The sequence below is a fragment of the Melospiza melodia genome, chromosome Z (assembly GCF_035770615.1).
Source record: "Melospiza melodia melodia isolate bMelMel2 chromosome Z, bMelMel2.pri, whole genome shotgun sequence".
In the NCBI taxonomy this organism is placed as follows: Eukaryota; Metazoa; Chordata; class Aves; order Passeriformes; family Passerellidae; genus Melospiza; species Melospiza melodia.
In genome coordinates, this window is record NC_086226.1 from 15704420 (window position 1) to 15712874 (window position 8455).

Here is an 8455-nt window from a genome sequence, read left to right on the forward strand (position 1 = left end):
GGTCAGAGAGGGGTGGCTGAGGCACCCGTGAGGCCACGGCTCATGTGTTCATCATGTACCCACCCTTGGGGCTGAATGTCCCAGTGAAACACACTCAGAGTGGATTTGAGTGACCAGGATCTGTTGTTTCGGGCACAGTATGTAAGAGCAACACAGTACTGTGCACATGCTGAGCACCCCGTGTTTCAGTTTACCATGGCTCTCGCTCCCTTCAGTGCAGGGCCGTGATGACCCTGACAGTGCTGACAGTCTGGGAGGTTCCTTGGGCACCCTGCAGAAGCAGGGTCAGCTCAGCCAGCCCACAGAAGCAGCCCAGACTCTCTCTGGAGGCCCTGTTGGAGAGCAGGGAGATCCCATCACCAGGGCATCCTCTTCTCAATGACACCACAAAACGTCAAATTAAATTCAAATTGCTGCATTTACACTTCTTTTGACTTTACACTTCTTTCTTCAATGCAGTTTGTGTGCACAGGGTGCTCTCTGCTGCACTCCTGCCCATTCTGGGAGCTGCTGGTGTGGAGCTGAGGCTAGGTGAGGCAGCATGAGGCGGTGTCATGAGCTGCCTTCACAAACTCCTGCACTTCAGGTTTTCCTCTCTTTAAAATGAACTTGGCAGAAGAAAACCCTTTGTAAAACCCTGTGAGGATTTGAAGGGGAAAGAAAAGAAATGAAAATGTGAAGGGGAAAGAAAAGAAATGAAAAAAGAGAAAAATAAGAGCAAAAGGAATAATGAAAAGAACAACAGGAGGGGGGAAAAAAACACTTTTTTCTGCACAATTTCCTAGGCTTGATCTTACAGAGGTATTTCATACCAGAGAAAGCAGCCCAGGGAGGTGGGTGGAGGGTGGTACCTACCAGTGCTGCTCTTCCCGATCCCTGCACAGGCCTTCTCCCTCCTCTCTTGGAGCATGACTCCTCAAGGCTGGCTGGCAGGGCATCTACAGTCATCCTAATCCCCTGGTTAACCACAGCCCTCTGAGAATTATCCTTCAAAGTACCATGCTTCACCACTTTTTGTGAGCCCTTCACACCTCTGAAGCACAGTCCCTCAGCTAGAGAAGCAACTGCTTACACACAATTTGCAGTCATTGCCCTACAATGTCTGCTACCCTCTCATGCTTTTGCCTCCAGAGCCATGTAAGCCTTCCATTAAAAAAATCCTCCAGGCTTCTTGTAGTACTGAAATGAGCAGTGGGGAAGATGACATGACCTGCCCAAAGAAACACCTTGTTGTTTAGGCCGTGAAAATTTCGTTTATAAAATCACTGCAACAATGAGAGAGCCCCCCAGGAGCACAGACCGCGCAGGATCGGCGCAGTTCCCTGATGGTTGCTGCCCACGGAGCAGGAGCCACACAGGCTGCAGTGCTGAGGGCTGTGCAGGCGTGGCATGAGGGTGGGCTGTGGCACCCCCTCACAGTGCCCGGCCCTGTGCCAGTCCCACATGGGTGTGTGCCAGCCCAGCATGCCTGGCTGCAGGATCGGTGCCAGGCTCTGCAATAGTTCCTTCCAGAACAGGAAGCTGTGGGCTCAGGTGTGCCTATGCGTGCAGCCAGCCCTCTCCATTATTTTCTTGGTTTTTCCTGCAAAATGTGGTTTGAACTAATTTAAAGTGCCTGGTAACCTTTTTCCAAAAAGAGGTTTGCTGCTGAGTGAGAAGAAAGTAGATGTACTTTTTGGGTGATGGAAAAAGAAGTACACAGTTGTCACAAATGAGTGGTTTAGATCACTTCAGGAATCACTGTCAAAGGTATTTAAAAAGCATTTTTAATATAAATTTCCATAAGCATAGCTTAACAAAGTTCAATGACAAGATTCTCTGCATTACATACTACATGGATGAAATATACGCAGTAAAATGAGAAAAGAAGTGATTTAGAATTATTTACTGGGAGACATTGGGATGGCTGAAACAGTAAGGATACAAAAGGGGAGACTATCCTTCCAAGTCATGAGATGCAGGATGGACCCCCTCATTTTCTAAACTACCAGCAGATATCTGTCAAGTTGAAATCCCCCATGAGTGCAAGGGTGGCATTGGGGGATTTCTCCCAGCCTCCTGTAAATGAATCATCTGCCTATTCATCCTGGCTAGGTGGTCTGTAACAGACTCCTACCAGGACATCCACTCTGCTGACATTCCCCTGATCTTTACCAACCAACTTGTCATCACCATCATGGGTTTCAATCTAACCTAAACAATCCCTCACGAACAGCGCTGCCCCACTCCCTCTCCTGCTTCACTTACCTCTTCTAAAGTTCTTAAAGCCACCCAAGAAAGAAAGTAAAATTGCACCCATTGCAAAAAAACACCCCTATTGTCTCCTGGCAAATGTTATCTGTAAATTCTGCTGGGAATATTCTGTTGTGGGACCAAATAGGCATCAAGATGGATTGAGCAACTCTTTTTCTTACATAATACCCATTCTGTGGATTCACAGAAGCCTTCAGCCATCCCACTAATGACCCTGGCCCTTCTATCTTCAGACCAAAAAAACCCTATAACTTTCTGATGTATTAAAAACTACCGATCTGGGGGGAAAACACAGCAGAGGGAGTGGGCACAAGAATGTCAGAGTTGTTAATAGTATTATATTCTTTGCATGGACAGCAGGTGCATCCCTGTGGCACACCACACTCTCCTCGCTGTGTGTCCTTTGCAGGGATAGCTGCTCTGTTCATTACCATTCAAGGATGTGAAGAGCTTGAGCTGGGTCAGACCAAAGGTTTATCTAGTAAAACTGTCAAGTTTCTAGTATGGATGAATAATAATCATGTGCAGGAGGAAAGCAGGACACAAAACAAGCCTTCCCTTACAGACTCCCCTGCTTTCAGCCAGTAAATTGTATACGTTTAAGTCAACGCTGCATTAGAGAACTTTGTTTTAGCTCTTTAGTTTGTCTAGTCCCTTTCTGATACATTCATGCTTTTTCCAAAATTCAGTAACTGCGAGTCTCATCTGTTCATTTTTTGCTGGGTGGCACAGTCCCTTCTTCTGTTTGTTTTACTGGCTGCCTAAACACATCCCTGCTTCCCAGACTGCAAGCCCTAGTGAAGAGTACAGCGTCACTTTTTCAACTAGCATCACTGTCCTTAAAAATTATTTCAAGGAAGACTGAGAGTGTTTTCTTCTTCTTATAATTTTAGTTCAATTTATCAAATGGGTGTGTTCATGTAAATTTTTTTTGTAATTTAGGGCTGGACAGTAAATTACATGTGAAGTAGACTGGACTGGTTTCTCAGAAAACAAGGAGAAGCTGTCAGTTCTGCCTATCTCCCAAATAAAACAGACCATTTCATAGACCTGGAGGCAGCAGAACATTTTGGATGTTTTGTAAGGACCAAACAGGCTGGTATTTGCCTGAGGCCATTAAAATATCTTGTTTCTCCATGTTGAGACTGATAGACATGGTGAGCTGGGAATTGCTGGAAGATGGTGTCAGACTCAGGGTTCACCAGATTTTAGAAGAAATATTGTGCAGCTAACATCCTTCTCTTGATCCAAGGCTGATTTACAGCACCAAGCTTCCACCTTTTCCTCCTTCCTGTATGAATGGGCTGTGTGGTATGACAGCCATTGTGAAGAGGATAGCAAAAACTCTATGACAGGGCATAAAAGGAGGGGAGAGAAGGAAGAAAAGGGTATTTCCTTCTCCCCACTGGCTGTTGTGTATGTAAAACTTAATTTTAAAAATAGATCCTTTCTGACAGAAATGGAGTGCAATCAGAATATGGAATGTTGCCTTTCTAGTAAGGACATGAGAGGAACTGGTAGTGTCACCCTGGCTGTACCATCTCCTTTTGGAGATGTTTTGTGTGTTCCTGCTGATGTGCATTCTGTAAGCACTACCAGAACTTTATGTTCTGGGACAAGTTTAAAAATTTGCATCCAACTACAGACATACTTGAGATCTGACCTCAATGAATTTAAAGCTTGACTGCAGCAGGATACACAAAGTGCAAAATACTGCTTTGGATCATGATTCATACTCCTGTTATTCACGTGAGATCTCAGAACCACTTTTTTTAATTGTCCCGATAAAATTCAGATACTGTGGTGACAAATGTGGGACGGATGGATGAACTATATGATAGTTCATATAGAACTAATAGCAAGGATAAGAATTAGTAAGTTGTTTTTTAAACCCAAGATTACCATATAACCTCAGCATCCTCACAGATGCCAAGACCATGAAAATTTCAACTGGCCTTCTCTTGGAATAAGGTCACAAAACCAAGGTATCAGACATTACCAAGAATTACTTCAACAGAATAACCAAGAATTACCAAGAATAACCACAACAGTCTTTTAAAAACACTTACTCATCCTTTTACTCCAGAGGGCAAGAACAACAGCATGGCCCCTCTGCTTTTAATGTCCTTGGCAGAGCCCAGGAGGACCAGCTGGACACTGTGGCTTCTCTGCCAGGACAGGGGTGCAAGGATGAGCATCTGCCCTGGCCTTGAGGATTCACCTGCCAGCTCTGCCCCCCTCTGGAGCAAAGGAAGCCAATGCTGACTGCTTGCAAAGGTCTAAGCAACTGATAGACACTGTCTGATAGACACTGAAAGATTGCATTATATTGCTCCCCTCTGGAATGTTTGTGCTGCTTTGGAAGAGTTAAACCTTTCTACAGGCATAATTTAACTAAACACTTCTAGTCTCAACAGCGTGTGAAGATTTTTATAAGGGGGATTCTTGCCTGTTCAGTAAACACTACACCCTGGTTACTAAAAATGCCTATATAATTGTTTTGGGTGGTTCTGTTACTTAGGCAGGTTTCTGAAGTGTTAATTGTGATATTAGTGCTAAATGCACTGAGCTGTCTTCTGTATTTACTGGAATTGTGACTCACTGAGCTGACTAAATTGCTACATGTTTAACTTCAGAACAAGGCAGAGCTAATGTATTTCGAAGTGGTATTTGATAAGCAGATTATTCCACTGCCTACAAAAATCCATACTAATAATTAGACAAAATTAAGTATGAGAATTAATTGTGTGGTGTCTCTCACTGACAAATAGCTCTCACACTCCTCTCTGCATTTTTCTTGGTCTATTCACCATGCAGAGTGTGAGAACCTTGAAGCAACCACAGCCTCAACATTGTATGCAGGATTTTGAGACTCCTATTTTGACATTTTATTGTATCATCAAAAAACAAACACTCTTATCCCCTATTACAGCCATTTGCATGACAATTCACCTAAGCATGACATAAGATTCCTTGTTGCAAATCTTTATAAAATCATAAAACAGGAAAAAAGTACTCCCCTTTTTCTCATGAGTCAGATCAGATATGGGCAAAATTCACATGGAGCCCTATAAAGAACAATCATACTACAGGCATTAAACCTTCCTTGTTATTAAGGGAAAGGTGTCTGGAAATCAAAAAAGGGACTTGAAGCACAAAACACCTTCCTGGGTGATCCACATGGCTGCTGGCAGGGCTTTGTGCAAGCTTTTGTGGCATTGTTGTGCTTTGCCTCTGAGCACAGGCGAAGTGAAATCAGTATGTCTTGTTGGGGCTCAGTCTTCCCTGGCATTTGCAATGAATGTGGGGCTATGAGAGCACTCGTGCTGGAGCAATGGTGACAGAGGAGGTGCTGTTCTCCCCTCTTGCAGGCTCTGCTCGGCCCCGTCACTTGGAGCATTTTTTCCATCTGATAGCCCCTTGTCCCAGCATCCTGGGGATCAGCAGAGGCAAAATGTTGGGCATTAACCCTCACCCCCTCCATGGTGCCCTTGGCAGGGCCTGGCTGCTGACTACATCCACATACTGCTGAAAGTCCAGATCCATCATCACAGTGGTGGTGTGGCATAGACAGCCCCAGGGCACCATGCCCTGCCCTTTAGATCCAGACAAAGTCCTTCTGAGCTCTGGAGCTTAGCCTATGGTCAAAGTGACCTGATTGTGCCACAGTTTGGCACTATCAGCACAGATAAACACACCTGCCTAAAATATTTACTTGTTCCTGGAACTTTGTTCTGGGACTAGCCAGTGTGACTGACAACTTCTTTAATTGAAAAAATGGGGTCATTTTACTCTTAGTTTTAGCCTTGGGAAAGGGGAGCCTTAGGACACCAGTTAGTTTCTTTTATTTTAGCATTTTTCTACATGCAGTTTCCTTATATTGAAATTTCTCGTAAGTACCCAGCGAGGAGGAACAAAAGGCTGTTATTAGGCTGCTGAGTCACTGACAGGGGAGGTTTGTGGTGGTGTGAGGATGCCTTGCTGGCGGCGTGGGCTGGGATTGGCACTGCAGCAGGCACGGCTGGGACCCCCACAGGCCTGCCACCAGCCTGGGGCTCCTGCAGCAATACAGGAGCACTGAACTGGGCTCCTGGAAGGCATGGCAGCTGGGGCTCCTGCTCACATGGGGATGGCAGTGTCAGGAAGACCCTGATGGGCTGTCCTGGACACCCTTTCTCTACAGCAGATTTTTGTGAAGCACTTTCAGATGTGCCAGAGGGAAACTGAGGCACAGTGAAGACTGTGGTTAACCACTGGTTATATTAAGCTGAATCAAACTCCTGAGCTCCTTGTGTTTCTACATTTGTGGGCTGATAATGGCTCTTTCCTTGAAGTAGGAAAGAAAAAAGTTATAAAGTGTGCTCATGGCTGTAAATCCTGCACACACAAAATGTTTTGAAACACAAAAGGATATATCTGATGTTTGAACAAAAGGCTTTGCTTCTCTACAAACGTCTTTCAGATGAGTGAGGTGGGAGAGTGAGGGACAAGGTTTTCAGATGCAGCTCTCACCTAGAACAGAGCTGGGCAGCAAGCAGTCATGTTTGAACAACAGACTTTTTAAAAACACAGTGAGCAGGTTTGCAAAAACGGAGATTTCAAACAGAATTCTTTGTCTGTACTCCATCTAACTGTGTTTAGTTAAAAACAACCCAAACACAAGTTAGCAACTTAACTGATGTTAGTAAATCATTCCCTAAAATGAAGCATATTTAGCAGAAAGAGAAGTGGAAGTCACCCTGACTGCTTAGGACTTGCAGTCCACAGGGGCATTCTTACTTTTTGCTTTTCTGAAAACAGTTCTACACTTGTATCCCAAACCAAAATACTACTTATACTGCAGGCTGTGCCTATATTAACTTTCTTCAATACTAATAAGGATTGTTGCAAAGATATGTTCTCGGCATAACCTTTTACGGGAGTTAAAAAACAACACACACACACATACACAGAAATCAGGTTTTCAGATTATGTGAACTGCCTTAAGAAAATCAGACATGTTTACTTCAGACTGTTAAAGTGCTCTCACAAGTGGGGATGAAATGAAAGAGCAAAGGCCAGTCAAAGCTTGTGCAGAAGTTAACTTACAGAGTAAGGGTAAGGCAGCAGAAGTGTATGGGTATTCTTGTCTACTGGTGCTTTTCTTGTTTGGTGTTGGTGTGATACAATTGTTACCTGAGCTGAAGTGCCGGTGACTGAAGAATTTTGATGGCCTGATGAGTACCAAGTGTGGTGCTGGGTGGATTTTAGCCTCCAGAGAAGCATGCTGGAGTTTAGAGATCTTTTACTCTAAGGTAAATGTGGAAATGATAGCTCTAGGCTTCATCTGGTTTTGCCCACCAATGTGAGATGGTGGGGTTGTGTCCTGAGCAGTGTCTGTTCAGGGCCCAGCCAAGGGGCTGCTGCTCCTCCCCAATGCCACTCTGGAGCCTGGGAAAGCAGGTGTGCCACAGTGACACTTGAAGAAGCAAGGAGAGCTGCTGCTTTTCTCAGACAGGGGCAGTTTAGAACTCAGGTGTTGCACTCCTCTTATTGAAAGATGGTGTTAGTTGGAACTTGGGGTACTCCTAGGTGTTGTACCTCTGCTTCTGGTGGTCTAACTCACCCACCCTCCCTGAGACCTGTGATGTTGCTCTTTAAAATGTGGCTTTTTAACTTGGATCACTTCACCAAAACCAAATCAGGGAGCAATTGCAAGAGTTAGGGTAAAACTAATGCTGTAAGACAGTCAAGCAGCTGGTGGCAGTAGTCTGGTAATATGGCACAGCTGGAGCCAGAACGGCAGGACAGTGTCCTCACTGACCCCTTCCATGCTTTGTCCTCCCCTCTGTGCATGAGGACAGCAACCCTTACCCACCAGCACAAGGGGCTCTGGAAAACAGAGAGGCAGAGTCAGTAAAAGTCCTGATGCTACTGTTCGCTGATAGAACCTTTGGCCTCCAGCAGGTTTTTGCAGAATGAATGTTACATGCCTCTATTTACTGAAGGCTGGCCAACACTGAGAAATGACTCTGTGCTGAACTGTGATTCAGCCTCAGCTGATGACAAACACAACCACCCCTGCTTAGGTGAAATGAGGAGTAAATTAACTTGAATCTCTAGGCCACTTCCTGACATAGAACAATTTCAAAACTCTAGCTTAGAAAATGTTGCTGAGAAGCCAGTGAACTGCTGCTACTGTTGCACCTTTATCTATTGGCAG